The 18,067-nt window shown below is 36.4% G+C and overlaps 1 long non-coding RNA gene across 1 annotated transcript; it reads left to right on the top strand.

The window, feature by feature from the left end:
- The first annotated feature begins 1,579 nt into the window (after positions 1 to 1,579).
- On the top strand, positions 1,580 to 17,488 carry LOC311298402. The gene is made up of 2 exons (XR_014628950.1): positions 1,580 to 1,681; positions 16,636 to 17,488. It is a non-coding gene; the product is annotated as an uncharacterized lncRNA (long non-coding RNA).
- The last annotated feature ends 579 nt before the right edge of the window (positions 17,489 to 18,067 follow it).

Raw genomic sequence — 18,067 nt, 5'->3', positions numbered from 1 at the left:
GTTGCCGCTAGTCGGAGCTGTTGCTGTAGGGTGTATGCTTCCCCTGCCAAACTACATGCTTGTTGTATCAGATTTAGCTGCCGCTAGGGGTGTAAGCTTCCCACAATAGATCCCATACACTGTTAAATTGGCTACAGCAACACGCTTGTTGCCATGTGTCCTTGCTTTCTCCAGCTTGGGGTGATGCTTCCCCCATAAGATTGGATCTATAGTGCTAAACATATGATGCTAACATCAGAATGTAACCATTCTAACAGCCTCAGTCGTGGTGGGGGTAGTGTGTAAAAAAAACAAAAAACATATATATATATTTTCTTGGTTTCTACAGAAGTAACTACAACCAACTATAACAAGCTATGACGTCACTGACAGGTGACAGTGTACATAAACTTGTCTAGTGATTGGAATTTATGCAAACCTACATATTTGTGCCTAAATATATCCAAGTATCAGCATCACGCTGTATTAATGACAAGTGTTGCTAATTATGTGTGAAATGGTAGTTTCCACCAGCATTACTTCAGGATTGTGATGTATTTCCAATGAAAAAAATTGAAAAGGAAATCTCTATCTCTAGCTCACAGTCGTCAAGTCAAGTCATCTTCATTTATATAGCGCTTTTAACAATGTAGATTGTTTCAAAGCAGCTTTACAGAGATAAACGTGTAATTTAAGGTAACAGAGATTGTTTTGGATCCTCCATAGGGAGAGACTAGTTGGCACTTCAGCACTGCGTTGTCATCGGGTCCAGGCGAAGGTCCTTCGTCAGATCTGGATACGGCCTGGATCCGGCAGGCTGCGGGAAAACCTCGGGATAAACACAGACACTAAAATTAGCGTAGATGCCATTCTTCTCATGATGTAACGAGTACATCAGGATTTATGGGAAGTGTTCCCGGTTCCGGCTGACCTAATCTATGCAGCCTAACATTGAATTATAGAAGTCTATAATGTATTATGTGAACGCTATGTCAAAGAGATGTGTCTTTAATCTGGCTTTGAACTGACAGAGTGTGTCTGCTTCCCGGACAATGGTAGGAAGGCTGTTCCAAAGTTTTGGTGCTAAATAGGAAAAGGATCTACCGCCAGCAGTCGATTTTGATATTCTAGGTATTATCAACTGGCTGGAATTTTGAGATCGCAATAGACGTGAAGGAGTATAATGCGTTAAGAGCTAGCTCAAGTACTGCGGAGCTAAACCATTTAATGTCTTGTAAGTAATCAGCAATATTTTAAAATGTATGCGATGTTTAATAGGCAGCCAATGCAGTGTTGACAGAACCGGGCTAATATGGTCATACCTCCTGGTTCTGGTAAGAACTCGAGCTGCTGCGTTTTGAACCAGCTGTAGTTTGTATATTAAGCGTGCAGGGCAACCACTCGTCACTCAAAGAAACTGGAACTGGACTGCGGATATACAACCACAAGCAATCAGCTGATTCATTTTGATATCTCAATTTTCAATTCCTCATTTCAGAGAAAACTGGAACAGGGCCAAACACCTTTTCACATCAGTGAAGTTGCCAATTGCACTGTCTGCTGGTAACTCCTGTTTCTAACTGGTCTGTGTGTCCGTGGGTGTTTGTCCAGCCTTTATATAAGACAGAAATCTGTCAGACAAACATCTCTAAGACTCGATCGAGGAGAAGCTGCTCTTCTGACTCCAGCTACAGTCCAACAGGTTAGTGTGTTTCTAATACTGAGCACTTGTGGGGTAGTCAAGATATATATATATTTTATTACAGACATAATAAATATGCTAACTAATAATTAACCAAATACATAAAAATTGAATATTAAAATCAAATATAATATTATAATATTAAAGAATATTCTGTCAATTTTGTTACGAAATTCAAACAATAAAATACTGTTTTGGCGCTAGTAATCCATGTGTCGTGACAGATCGCTGGTGCCTCAGTTCAAGTAAACCGATCATCTCTAGTTAAATAAACACGAATGAACAATAGGTGTGTTGAAAGATACAGTACAACTTACTGAAATGTATATCCCTCATATATAATATCAATCAATCAGTGTTTTTCAACCGAGGTAAGAGGTCAATAAAACAGCTGGAGAACAATATCACATAACGTTACATTTATCTCAGGAAAGCCATTTAATGACCATAACACGTTAGTTGGCTAAAAATGAACTATAGAGAGGAGTATTTTGCTAAATATGTCCACTATATTACATATTTATTATATTTTTACTTGTATTGTTAAAATAGCCCATTATAATGTTGTTATTATAATAAAAAGTTGTTTTTAATGATGAGATTTTTTTTCTTGAGAAAAATGTACATGTATTTACTGTACCTAATATTTATTCAAAAGAATTGACATTGAAACGAGATCAGAATCAAATCACAAAAAAACACATTTTTAATTTTTAGTTAACATGAACAGTAGAGTAACTACTCAAACAGTAGAGCGCTGGCGCTTGCAACGCCAAGGTCATGGGTTCGATTCCCAGGGAAAGCAAGAACTGATAAGAATGTAAATGTGTACACTTGTAATGCAATGTTAGTTGCTTTGAATAAAAGTGTCTGCCAAATGCATAAATGTAAATGCAGTTAACAAAATGTATAGTTAATAGTTATAGAACTTTAATACCGTGCCGAGGAATCTAGCTGGCTCTTTGACAGAAGTCTTGTGGCTCGTCTGTTCTCTCACTCTTTACCAACAAATGATCGATGAAGAAAGAAGACACATCAACAGAGAACAGGTTTCTGCAGAAAAAACTGTGTTGTCCAGCCTACCGAAGTAAATGAAAAGTTTAGAATTATAATATATTTCAAGTTGTACCGGCCAAAGTGTGTGTTCTGTGCTATTCACGAGCGTCACGACAGCAATCAATGGCAAACCACTTACGTTTCTGTGGTAACTTAGAGCTCCTGATTTAAGCAGCTATAGCTTGTTTGTGGTAATGGCAAAAACTATTTTTAGAGCAGCAGCGAAAATGTAAAAGTAAAAAAGTTACCAGACTAAAACACACACTTATTAAAACTGCTGCTCTGCTGTGCCAAGAGACGTTTCACCGGGTACTTTCAGTCTTGCCGCAGAGACCAGTTGTGCCCTAAATATGTGTCGTATAATAATCAGCGCAGTTTTCAGTTGACAAAACTGTTTGAAGTTATTAATAACGAAACATGAATGAATGAGAAAGTGTGCTTGATATTAAAAAGAGAGAGAGAACTAAATCTGTTTCTGACAGGATGCTTTCTGTTCAAGCATAGTAGCCGTTGTCTTCAGTTGCACACCTAAATGGTCAAATACAAACAGAAATATGTCTCTCTCTCTCACACACACACACACACACACACACACCTCAGGATTTATACTCCTCAGGTAACAAACTCACAATGAACTCATTATTGCAACTTAATTATTATTTTTTTGTCTATGGACCTAATAAAGATACTACTATTGAAATTTTATTGATTTGTTTTATTTTATTAAATACTATATCATTTTTTTCTGTGGCTGTTTTGAAAAAATGCATGAACCAAAAAATTAAAGAATGTCTCTTTGGTCAAATAAGGTTCCCCAAACCTGTGCTATAGGCTTTTGCTCTGCTAATTAGAAAGGCATGTATAGCGACCGTTTAAACTGCTGACCGCTCCAGACTCAGGAGAAGCCATTATTCAGTGGCAGACCTTGTGATTGCAAATGATTCATTTGTGTCTCAGCTGTCTCCTGTTGACATTTCTTTCTGACCGTTTGGCAATCTTTTAATGTGGAACTGCCTCCTCTTCATACATCTTCACATACTGTTCATTTTTCGCCAGAGGTGGGAGCAAGTCACACATGTTCAAGTCACAAGTAAGTCTCAAGTCTATGAGAATATAATAAATGATATGATCAAACTCAGTAAACACCATACTAATAATGCATACTACAGAAAAGCAGATGAGCACATACCGTAATATGACGAAAGAAAGCAAATTTGTGTTCGGTGCAAATAAACCTGCTGCTTTTATTTTATTAATAATGTATAACGTAATATTTTCTTTTTTTTGGCATCTACTGTTTTTTGAGGCAAGTTAAGAAACAATTGTATATTGTTTGTTTTGTTCATTAATTATTTCATTACATTAACAGGTAAGCTGACTGAATTCCAACTAACTAACTAAATAAATAAATAAGTGGGACCCTCCTTTCAATTAAATAAAATGTTCAGTAAATGTAACGTTTTTACAAAAATGTAAAAAAGCAACATATGATGGCAGAGCTTTCAGCTTATAGATTCCCCTATCCTAGAGAGTGAATTGCTACTAAGTGCTAATCTGTCTAGATATGTAATAAACATTTTGCAAAAGAAAACCTCAAAAAGGTTAATTATAGATGAAGCAAGACAGAAACACGCCTGTTCACCGGCCATTTTCCTCAGCTGTAGAAGGCAAGTTTCAAATCAGTGCTTCTCCCGGGAGACTAGCGCTAAATTAATCCCCTAGTTTAGCGCCATCTACTGTTCTAGAAGAGGAAGTTGCTCAACTGCATTTGTGAGAAAATCGAGCCGAGAGATCTCATAAAAAGCCAAGTGTCTCACACTAGACAGATATGCATTTGTATGCACTAGATTTGGTATTTGTTCAAAGGTTACATGCAATTTGTAGGATGGTTTGTATTTATTTGTGAAGTATTATCTAGGCTCATTTATTTATATTTGTAAAACACAATACATATTTGTTACTCCACTGCATTATCGCTCAGATTGACCTTTGTCCTGCACATTGCTTTGTTTGTTTGCGAGTCGAGTTTTCCTTTGTAAAGCAGATCGAGTTTGTTTGCAAAATGCTGGATTTGTTTAATTATGGCACAATATTAACTCCATACCCTTTCTCTCTCGCCGCCACTGATTTGCAAGTGCACAAGTTAGTTTTGCACCTAATATATCGCGAAAAGAGTAGCAAAAGTCAAGGCGCAAAATTTGAAATTGCAGTGACAGATTTGAGAAGTTGCAAGAGCCTAATTGAGGTTGTACTGCGAATGTAAGAATAAGTGCAACTATGTACTACAAGTTTGTGTCTGTCATTGTATTTTTATGAATGGCATTTTACACATTTCTGACTACTTGTCTGCAGCTTCAAGATTTTTCAGATTTTTATTTTACAGGTTTTCACATTGGAGCTGTGAGTGTACATTTTAGCGTACAAGTACAAATATTTGTTGTACAAGTTCTCAAATTCACATCTACTCGAGTTTTGCTACTCTTTTACCTTCATACAAGTCCCTACCATCGAGTCTCAAGCAAGTCTAAGTCGCAGTACACACTAACCAAGTCAAGTCAGTGGTTGACTTCAAGCAAGTCAAGGCGAGTCCTGCTAAGGGTCAAAGTCAAGTCGAAGTCAAGTTACAAAACCAAACAGAAAAAAAAAAGAGTTTATATCTCAACCTTATTCACTTTCCCTTAGAAATGGTTACTTTTTTTATAGCTAAATTTATATCATAATATTAATAATATTTAAATAATTTATTATAGCAAGCATTTATGATTATCAAAATTATTCTGATTGTTATAATTATTATAACAATTATATGAAAAATGTTGAAGATAAAATATTTGAAGGTAAATTCACAAGTGTGATGCATTAATTATATTGGTTTTATAGTAAATGCCATATGTTTAACTTTGCTTATATATATATATATATATATATATATATACATATATTTTTTTTTTTTTATGGAATATCACCGGCAGACATTAACTTTCCCATTAAGAGCCAATATTTGACCCCTTAAATTGATTTCCAGGGGCATTTTTTTTTCTCACTATGCATTTACACTGCAATTCCAACAGCATAAATAATGTTATGAGATTAATTATTTTAATATAATAATTTTAATATAGAAAAAAATATATGCAAAAAAATAATAAATTATATTTTTAAGTATTCGCCAGTAGATGGCGCCAAATCACCGTCTTTATGAAATAATCATAGAAGCATTTGTTCAACTGATTTGTTCAAAACTTTCATTCTGGAACTAAGAAACTTGGTCACTGAATCACAAACCCCCGGATTTGTTCAGATAGGCATAACTCTTCTTCTGTGGCTTGTTTGGAACTATTGTCATTCAAAAACAAGAGAATATTTACAATATTACATCTAAAATGTCACATCACAATATTCACTCTTGAACTGTTGTATAAAATCATTATCAAATTTGCAATTGCACCAATATTCTGAAAATATTGTTAAATATCAGATAAATATTGTTAAATAAAATATTGTTAAATAAAAATTAGAATTTTTAATTTTGGGTGATCTATCCCCTTAACATTCATATGCTGTTGGTATGCTAATCCAAGATCAGCGTTAGCCTGGCTAACGTCAGACCTCTTTCTCTTTGAGACGTGGTCTGGGAACCACATGTTCATTTTCTCGTATTTGAGGCGTGGTTTACGAATGCCCAGAGCCGTTTATTGGGCGCTACAAATGTCTATCAAATGCGCCTGTACGTAGCTCATAGCCAATCGCTTCAATTATACCAGATGACGTATGTAGAGCGACAGATATTCAACGAAGAAGACGACGATGGGTCAGAGATTTATGTGTACACCAGAGTCCTCCACGGGTCCGATTTTGTAAATCCGCACCCGCCCCGTACCCGCAGTGCTTAAAACAGCACCCGACCCGTTTCCCGACAGCAGCACTAAGTAAAATCTGCACCCGACCCGCACCCGAAATAAAATCAGTTTAGACTATCGCATTATAGACACACTTACAAAAATGTTTATTGCCAGGTCATACAGAAGTTATTACACGACAACTTCAGCCGAAGCTGTCAAAAGGCCGGTACATGAAGAACATGGCTAACGTTACCACAAAACTGAATAGCCTTTTAACATTTTACCAGTCGAACAGACGCGGCTACACCACTATATGCCACGCAATTTCGTCTAGCCTACATCTGACTATTTTGGGATCAAACACGCCCTGCACACCACACATACTTTACAGCGTTAAATATGAAAAATACCGTTCGATAGAACTGCTTTGTTACCACAGTTTCTGTGTGCTTCCTCAGGGATGAAGTTCCACATCTGCGGCTATCCAACACGAAAATGTTTGCAGCAAAGCCTTTCACAATATTGTTTTCTTCAGATAACTCCAAATTTCTCCCACACACTGGACTTGATTTTTGATGACGTATTGTCGACAACTTTATAATCTCCACTAGCTATTCTTTTCTTCAACTCCTCAGCATCCATCTCGACGACTGTAAGCAGATCGTGCGCGTGGTTATGATGAATTTTTAAAAGTGAAAGTAGCCTAGGTAACGTTATAGATCCTGGGAGGGTGTGGCGCGTCGGCACAAATAAACTGATGTGGATTTTAAATTATTTTATCAACTTGAAATACAGACATATTTTTGTAGATGTGTTCCTAAAAATATGCATATATTTTTACGTCTGTCACGTTGGATCCATAGATATAAACAAACTGCTTCCGTGTGTCGCATAGATGTCGTCATCGTCTTGCTGCTCCCTCCCCGTTCTGTGATTGGTTCCCTAGCTGAGGCGAAAATCTGGTCCATAGAATCCAGGCTGACTAGCAGCGTGAATAAAATTGCGCTGCGCTCAAGGCAGCATGGGGAAACCCAGGCTAGATCGGCGTAGTAGACTAATAAGAATAAAGTGCAACCTCTTGTGGACTTGTGTGTACTTGTGAACTGTCTTTGTTTTAATCTAGAGCTCCAAAGAAATATTTGCATAATATCAGGTGTCTGAATATCAAGATCCCAGTCATTCAAAGGTGATGTGTCTGAACAAAGTAAGATTATTGTCTGATGGGGACAGTGGATCTCTGCTACTATCACTCCATCCTCTGTGTCAGCATCACAATTTAGTTGATGGAAAAGTTTCTCCACTCCCTGGAAAATGAATAGGGAAATGTATTATAATCTAACAACTCAAACTGCTTTGAACTCCCACATAACAAATTGCAGACTTAAAATAAATCATATAATTTTTTTAAGGGATTTTACAGTACTAAATAAATATGCCTCATGCACCATTTATTATTTGTAATACTGTTGTGTAACCAGTAGATGGCTGTATAGCCCTATATATACAGCGGGGGAAATAAGTATTGACCACGTCACCATTTTTCTCAGTAAATATATTTCCAAAGGTGCTATTGACATGAAATTTTCACCAGATGTTGATAACAACCCAAGGAATCAGTACATACAAAGAAACCCAAAGGCATGGAAAGCCAAGACAACAGCTTAAACCTATTAGTAATTAAAAAGCAATCCAGCCCCCTGTCCGTGCAAATTAATAACAACTGGTTCAGTCCCAACGGATGGCCTACAAAAAGGTCTCATTGCCAAGGTGTCACACAAGACACATCTCATGATGGGTAAAAGCGAAGAGCTGTCTCCAGACCTTCGCAACCTAATTGTTGCAACACATAATGATGGCATTGGTTATAGGCACCATTCTAAGCTTCTGAATGGTCCAGTGAGCACTTTTGGGGCAATAATACGGAAGTGGAAAGACAATAATTTCACCATAAATTTGCCTCGACCGGTGCTCCTCGCAAGATTTCTGACAGAGGAGTGAAAAGAATAATCAGAAGAGTTGTCCAAGAGGCAACACCAAGTTGTATGGTGTTTTTAGGGTAATGTGCACTGCCATTTCTCCTCCAAATATGGTGTGTATTATGGCATCCAAACAGTTCAATTTTGCTCTCATGTGACCACACTATATTCTCCCAGTATTTCACTGGCTTTTCCAAATGTTGTGCAGCAAACTTTAAATGAGCTTCAACATGCTTTTTCTTCAGTAATGGAGTCTTGTGTGGTGAGCGTGCATACAGGCCATGGCGGTGGAGTGCATTACTTACTGTTTTCTTTGAGACAACAGTACCTGCTATCTGCAGGTCTTTCTGAAGCTCTCCACAAGTGATCCTTGGCTCTTGGACAACTCTTCTGATTATTCTTTTCACTCCTCTATCAGAGATCTTGCGAGGAGCACTGGTCGAGGCAAATTTATGGTGAAATGATTGTCTTTCCACTTCCGTATCATGGCCCCAAAAGTGCTCACTGGACCATTCAGAAGCTTAGAATGGCGCCTATAACCAATGCCATCATTATGTTTTGCAACAATTAGGTTGCGAAGGTCTGGAGACAGCTCTTCGCTTTTACCCATCATGAGATGTGTCTTGTATGACACCTTGGCAATGAGACCTTTTTGTAGGCCATCATTTGGGACTGAACCAGCTGTTATTAATTTGCACGGACAGGGGGCTGGATTGCTTTTTAATTACTGTAAGTTTTCAGCAGTTGTCTTGGCTTTCCATGCCTTTTTGCGCCTCCCTTTCTTCATGTGTTCAATACTTTTTCCCTGTGTCATTTCACATTATTACACATAACTTAATTTCTGAGCTTATTTGTTTTGGTGTCTTTGTATGTACTGATTCATTGGGTTGTTATCAACATCTGGTGAAAATGTCATGTCAATAGCACCTCTGGAAATATATTTACTGAGAAAAATGGTGACGTGTTCAATACTTATTTCCCCCGCTGTAAATATATTATCCATGGCTGTGTATTCCTAGCCTGGCTAACGTCAGACCTCTTTCTCATTGAGACGTGGTCTGGGAACCACATGTTCATTCTCTCGTATTTGAGGCGTGGTTTATGAATGCCCAGAGCCGTTTATTGGACTCTACGAATGTCTATCAAATGCGCCTGTGCGTAGCTCATAGCCAATCGTTTCAATTTTACCAGATGACGTATGTAGAGCGACAGAAATTCGACGAGGAGGAAGACGAAATAAACTTGCGTTCTAAACTACTTCGAACACTATCTAAGGCTGCATCGAAAGGTAACTTCGCATCTGATGCCATGTTACATCCATAGATATAAACAAACTGCTTCGGTGTGTCGCATAGACGTCGTCATCGTCTTGCTGCTCCCTCCCCGTTCTGTGATTGGTTCCCTTTTTGAGGGGAAAATCTGGTCCATGGTGTCCAGACTGCCTAGCAGCGTGAATAAAATCGCGCTGCGCTCAAGGCAGCATGGGGAAACCCAGGCTAGTGTATTCCCTGGTTGCTGGATGTTTTCAGTCACAATCACTTGCATGTATTAGGTTTTGCATTTGGACATATATTTATTATTAAAGACAACTAAAGGTTAAACATTTTTCTCCGAAATGTTCATTTGAATTGAGCACTTTTAAATGATTAATATTCAAATATGGACACAAAAAGATTTTTTTTTACTCATACTATATATACTCATAATAGCTTGATCAGTCACACAAAAGTAATCCGAATAGATATTGACTCACTGCAACCAGGGCTATATTTCAAAATAATTGAGTGTTTACTTATCATGAACAGAGACGTGGTCTGTGGTCTAGTCGTGTCTCTCCTCTTTCAAAAACTCTGCATCGCAAATTAAGCAGCGATTAGAAAATGCAGGTTTAAATAGCTTTAGTGGCATGGTAAAAAGGCTTTACATTGCCAAAGTTGAATCAGGCAGTGATTGACAGCGCTCTGCACTGTAAAAAAGAATACATTGATTTTATTAATATCTAATTAATAAAAATGAGGCAACAGATTACAAGCAATATTATTAATTAAATTTTAACAAATTAGAATTGAGTAATAATTAATCAAATGAATTCCTTAAAAGGTAACCATTTAAAATGAGTAAAATGTACAAAATATCTTTTATTGCCAACATTGAAGACACCTGGTGTTAACAAGCAGAATCACTGAAGGAGAAAACCATAATTAAAGTCACCATTATGGAGATCAGTGTGTGTTTTAGTTGGGCTCTTGACCTTAAATTATTAACTTTAAGTTTTGTTCGGCTGCTGTACATGAGTTATAACAGCCAGATGAACAAATAGAAAAGATGATCTGATGGTGTTGGTTGTGATTTAACATAATCATTATTTCACAATCATTAGACCTGAATCACTGAACCTCATATAGAGTCCAATTTATGAGTTAAGTTAACTTTATTAATTACAGCAGTATAATATTTTTAGCCTTTTCAATGAAATCCAAATGATCAAATCAATAATAAAAAAAAAATATATATATATGTTTTTTTTTTTTTTTTTGGCACAAACACAGATCAAGATTTTGCGTATGAATCTCAGCAATGGTGACGAACAGATCACCTCTGAACATAAGCTCATTATTTATTCATGCAGCAATGCATGATGGGAGCCATGAATGAGTTTTGATTTGTGGAACCCAGAATGCACTGCAACATGCTTTATAAATGTCACCATTGTTGAGATTCACAGGCTGATTATTGATGTCTGTGTGTCTCCTTTTTATGTAAGAGAAACTTTTTAGAAATTATTTGCCTTACACTGTAAAAGTTAAAAAATATTATGCCGTACAAGGCCAGTGCTGCTATAATTAATATAGTTCACCTAACTCATAAATTGGACTCTATGAGTTCAGTGATTCAGGTCTAATGATTGTGAAATAATGATTATGTTAAAACACAACCAACGCCATTACATCACCTTTTCTCTTTGTTCATCTGGCTGTTATAACTCATGTACAGCAGCCAAACAAAACTTAAAGTTAATAATTTAAGGTCAAGAGCCCAACTAAAACACACACTGATCTCCACAATGGTGACTTTAATTATGGTTTTCTCCTTCAGTGATTCTGCTTGTTAACACCAGGTGTCTTCAATGTTGGCAATAAAATATATTTTGTAAATTTTACTCATTTTAAATGGTTACCTTTAAAGGAATTCATTTGATTAATTATTACTCAATTCTAATTTGTTAAATTTAATTAATAATATTGCTTGTAATCTGTTGCCTCATTTTTATTAATTAGATATCAATAAAATCAATGTATTCTTTTTTACAGTCTGGCCCAATAGCATCGGTTGTCAGATACAGAGTACAGATAAATACTCAAACCTGATAAGTTGTGTGGCTCCCTGTTTTCATTTCATTATCGCTGTACACCTGGCGGCTTAGTTGTAACACTGTGCTAAAACTAACCCCGCTGTGTAAAAAGGAGGAGTTGCTAGGAGTTGCTGATATGTTTTAAAAATGGTGCTATCTAGCCAACACGACAGTGCTTAAGGTAATATAAAGTTAGATTTGGTGACGTACACACCCGACTCAGAAACTGATAAAAACATATGATGAAAAAATGTACTTGCATGATGTCAAAACACTTGTCCCGTATCTTCACGAAATCTTATCAAAACTTTCCACAAATCCGCGGGAGATCGTCTTCTGGCAGCGAGAGAAAATAAGCGCAAACAAAACCTGCTTGACCCTGACTATATGTGATTAGTGTGATTTGTGTTACATTTAACCCGTGTTGGGTTGTGCCCCGCGCTCCCCTATATGGGTTGATCGGTGAATTGAGCCACGGATACAAGATGATTTTATATATTTACTTATATCTTCTAAAGGTCTTGACATATTAACATTCATTTGCAATCTTTTTTTCTTGTGTCTCTAGATATATGCAAAATTTCACGTGAGTCTGTCAAGTGGTTTAGGAGAAGATTAAAAAAGATTTTTTTTCGCAAACTCAAAATAGATCAGACTCAAACACAGAATGTTCACTTGATGTTACTCTATGCTTGTCATTTGATTATTTCATTTTCTGCCTTAAATGCCAAAGCGATAAGTTCTAGAAACACTAAATTTGGCAGGTTTGTCACAAATCCTCCCACTACTCTATGATAAACACTTGTGTATTTCCCTCAAATCTCCACAACTGTACAGGTTTGAATCAAATTCAGAACAAAACATATCTCCCATTTTATTGACTTCTATTAAATTATTTGGTTATTGTTAGTATCACGGCTGGTTGACAGAGAATGAAAATAAAGGCTGGATATATACGCAAGCAGTATACTTCAATAAAAACAAACTCTAAATAACACTTTTCAGAATAACAGAATACTAAAAACACGTCGAACAGAACAACATCTTTGTAATGACGAGATCAGACAAGGAACAGAACAAACACAGGGCTAAATATACAAAGGCAGACTAATGAATGGAAACGAGAAGCAGGTGCATGTCATAATCAAGCAATGAGTAACCAATGAAACAAATGCCAACACAGGAAACAGATCAGAGGGTTGTTCCATAAAAGACGCTTAGAAAAGCGGGGATTAAACTCCAAAACCGGACTTGAATGAGCCTAACAAATAAGTTGGGGCTAAAGTGGTTCCATAAAAGGTAATTGAAGTTCACGCAATCTCACTAATTTGATCCAGGTTTATCAAGTCTAGATAATTGCGTGCACGCGTTTCTTAAGCAGCCCTAGAGGTCGATCGTGGATCAAATCGATCCACCGTCAAACAGCGCATATTTTGTGCTGTTTTATGCGTTTGTGATGTTTTTTTCCCCCTCAGTGCAAAACTTACATTTTACAGTTATATTCTCCATCTGTAAATGTTAGAAAGTCATGCAAATGTATCCATTTTGCTGCTAATCTTCATATTGAACGAGCGCTGCTGCGCGCAATATAGGAGTGCAATAATTCTGACTAAAATATACATTTTGCTTGGAAAATTAATATGCGATATTTTATAACACTAGAAATATCTTCTAATTATAATAATTTATCTTTAGGATGTTGGATAAGTTGCAGTGAACTTCTAGCGAACAGAAGTACTTCAGTGAACAGAGGTAGCCTAATTCAGGGACGTTTTTTTTAAGAAACTAAATATATAAAGATACAAAATATAGTTTTGGGTGTAGGACCTATGTTACTTAATAAAGATGATGTATGCTTATTTAGAATGCTGAGAATTACAGCTTTTAATGCAATACTTTTTTGGAGAAAGCAAGAATCCCCAGTTTTAAATGAGTAGATTTAGTTTCTAAAGTACATTATGGAGAGGATAACATGAAAATAAGAGCAAATGTATACATTTTGAAAAGATATGTGCAACTCTAAAATCAAAGAATATTCCATTAAATAAAGGAATATATATTAGCCTACATTAACTACATTTTCATATAACCCTCCCTCCCTTTTATTTCTAGTTATTTGTTATTTTATTTATTGAATTATTTAATATTGAATATTTGATATTCAAATAATATTACTTGAATAACTATTAGGAATTATGTGTCATTATAAGAGTTTGATATAAATATGTGAATGTTAAATTTTTATTAATATTTATTTATTATTTTTTGTCTTTTCCCCCTTAAATCATATGTAAAAGTGTCTAACTATGTACTTTTTGGTTATTGTTCTAATCATGTGTTTTTTTAGGCTATGTGTTGGTGGGTATTATCACAAAAGAAAAAAAAAATAATAAATGAATATTTATTGGGGGAAAATATGATGTCTTTAAAGGAACTGTCCATTTGTATAATTGTGTTAAATGTGTTTGAATTGAAAGCCACAATAAAGTACATTATATATATATATATATATATATATATATATATATATATATATATATGCTAAAATATTTGTTATTTGGACATTAGATGTGCCTTATTTAGAATTTTAAACCTACAATTGTATTTTTATGATAGCAATAACTGTAAAGGGACTATTGTAATGGGGTAAATCAAATGTAGGCTAATATACTGTCAATTACTAAGCTCAGATTCATCTTACCAGTTCAAATTTATACTGTGCTTTTCTAATTATTTATTTTTAATTTTGTGGTTTTTAACTTCTGCTTTAAAAAGCTTTTTTTTTTTAGATTGTGTTCTAATGTTCTTCTAATAATCATAAACATGTACTACAGCTGCCAAACAAAACCAGAGAGAAATGTATTCATAAATCTTTAAAACAATCTAATTAAATCTTGGGCACAAAACATTCAGCCAGTAAAAAAAGAAAACCTGTAGTATATATATTGTATTTATCTATCTATCTATCTATCTATCTATGTATGTATATAGATATAGATATAGATAGATAGATAGATAGATAGATAGATAGATTGTCTAATTTATCATTGTAGCCTTATTTAAGTTGATTTTCTGTATACTGTGTATTTATTTTTGGACTAATAGTGGTTAATAAAGTCCAATAATGGTATGAGAGAGTGTCAGTGGTAATATCATTGTGTTCTTGTCGGTCAGTGTTAGAGGATCTGTGTAACAGCTGAGGCTTAGCCTGACAGTTAGCCTGCCCTAGACCAGGCTAGTTTCCCAGCATAAGTTGCCAGGGTAACTGAGTTTGAACTATTTTAAGTTTGCTTTATGAAACAGAATCCACCGACAATAAGTCTGACTAACCAAAATAAGCCTGGCTTATATTCTAATCTTGTTTTATGGAACAACTCAAAGTCCAAATCAAACATAGACTTTTTTTAAGGTGAGACACGGCAGGCAAAAACATAGATTTTTCATGCAGTGGTCAGTTTCGAGATTTTGGGCTAGTTTACTCCCTCAATATGTGTTCTTTCAAGCTGCTATAAAGAAAACGTTGAAAATATACATTAAGATGTTTATTTTGTTACATTTTCTTTATTTGCGGCAGTAAGTTTCTCCCAAATTTACCAAGAAGTTAGCAATCCAACGCTACATGCCGAGTTTCCGTCTGTTTCCTGAAAACTTATCTCGTTATTTCGACATAAGTCGTTATTACGACATAATATCTTGTTATTTCGACATAATAAGTCGTTATTTCGAAATAAGTCGTTATTTCGACATAATATCTCGTTATTTCGTCATAAGTCGTTATTTTGACATAATATCTCGTTATTTCGACATAACTCGTTATATGTCGAAATAACGAGATAAATATGTCGAAATAACGAGATATTATGTTGAAATAACAAGATGTGTCGAAATAACGACTTATGTCGAAATAACGAGATATTCATGTCGAAATAAAAAGATAGTATGTCGAAATAAGATATTATGTCGAAATAACGAGTTATAATGCCGAAATAACGACTTAATATGTCAAAATAACGAGAAGTTTTCTTTTTTTTTCTCACCTTGCGGTTCAGGGCTTCCGTACATATATCCTGAAATCCCTCTGAATTTTTTTTTTTCATCTTGTGTGTAAACAAAATGAAAAAAGAATTTTGCACCTGGCTTTATCATATGTTCAGATCTATCTACCGAAAATATAAGCAAAATCGAACAAATAAAACAGCCATTCTACGTAAGCCTGCAAGATGGCGCCCTTAGCGCATTTACGGTGACTGAACACATTTAAATCAATGATAACATGTACTCATAAGTCACGAAATAATCTAACACATTGTCATATTTTACTGTAAATTGCGTGTATTACTTGCAGTACCTATTTTGGATATTGAGGAAGGGATAACAGGACGGCAGTATTACTTAGATAATGCAGATAACACAGATTCCTATGGCGCAATGGCGCTAGATACATCTGATTCGCGGCATGTACGATCGGCGCATTCTGAGGAATAACTGACAAAATACACTTACTTTCTATTCACGCATACTATATTACATCAGTAATACTCAGATGCTGCCAACAAACGTGCGATAAAGTGGAGTCATCTTGGAACAGCTCTCGTTCACTGCGTCTGCTCGGTGCACCTGCTTTTCCTCCTTGGCACGTGATCGGTGTTGACATTGAAGGGTGCGATTGGTCAAATAACAGAGGAGCCTTTTGAACAGATTGAATGTTTGGTTTATTCTGTGTTGCAGGTTCAGGCACGATGAACGGTATTATTCCCAAGAGCAAAGCAAAGGGCACTGACCTCTGTGGAATGAATGGCTACTGTTATATAGTCCGCTCTGATCTCGGCTGCTATATGCAGTCAGGTGATTTCAAAGAAGGTTATGACATCTCTATTTTCAGTCTGCACCCTTCCTGCCAAAATGGAGACCATTACCTTGGAGATTGGAATAGCTACTTTTACATCATCAAGGGCAATTCCTACCGTAGAGTCACCAACCTGGAGGCAGACAGCGGTGCTGAAGTTTTCAGCCTTCATCCCAACTGCCAGGGTGGAGACCACTACCTCTCAGCCACTAACTATTTTTACATCATCTTCCAAAAAAAAGGGACTTACCGAAGAACAACAAACATGAATCACGACTCGGAAGGTGTAGAATACAAGCTCCATCCCGACTACAGAAACGGCCTCTATTAGTGGGGCCTGCCAGACCACTTCTCCTTCCTCAAGCCAGTCTCAGAGTCGGGAGTCGAGTACTACAAAGGTACCGACCTCAGCAAAGATGAGCGCGTTGGTGTCTTTTCTGTTCATCCCGATGTTCTTAACTTCCTTCCTGGTGGGCTGTCCGTAACTAAAGGCCCATCCTTTGGCATTTGGGAGAATATTAAAACTATAACTAATGACAGCAATACACCAGTGACATGGCAAAAGAAAATCAATAAAAAGGTTGGATTCAATAAGGAGAAGATGACGTCTCAGATCACACGCAACTGGAAGATAGGCGTGTTAGTCTCGACTGAAACTGGAGATCTTTCAGGGTTAATTGCGAAGTTGCAGTTCTCCTTTTCTGCAGAGTATGGAGGTTCACACGTCAGCACTGAGAGCGAAAGCTGGAACGAAGCGACTGAAGAGGAAGAACAACTCACATTTGAGCTGAAGCCAAACGAGTCTTTATATCTGTGGCAGTACAGACTGGGTCTCGGTAAAGAACCAGTGTTGTTCTGCTGTTATTTAAAGATAACAAATGATCCAAACCCTCCAACTAAAGTCCCACTGCCACCCGCTCAATCATGAAAACATATCAGGATGATTTAACTTCAAGAATAATCAAGTGCTACAGATACATACCTTAATTAAAGCTGCAAGCAGCGATGAAAGGGCCCTCGCACCCGTGCCGCCGCCACCCGGTGGCTTTAGGAAGACAGAGCATGGTTGGACAATGTGCATTTAAGGAGGTATATATAGTAGTTGCTAGCATGTTTAGTATGTTTTTAGCATGCTTAGTACACAATAGTTATGTGGTTAGTACTGCATTACTGTGTTAACCATGTCAGTTTCTGTTGCCAGTAGGTGGGGCTATGTCTATATCTGAATATCGCTATGTAGATGTGTTCAGTGCAGGACTTTTATCAAACATGTGGAGTTTGGGGCAGATTGGACATTGTATGCTTGAGTTACAA

This window comes from Rutilus rutilus (genome assembly GCF_951802725.1).
Source record: "Rutilus rutilus genome assembly, chromosome: 10".
Classification (NCBI taxonomy): domain Eukaryota; kingdom Metazoa; phylum Chordata; class Actinopteri; order Cypriniformes; family Leuciscidae; genus Rutilus; species Rutilus rutilus.
This window is presented reverse-complemented; position numbering and strand designations above follow the sequence as displayed.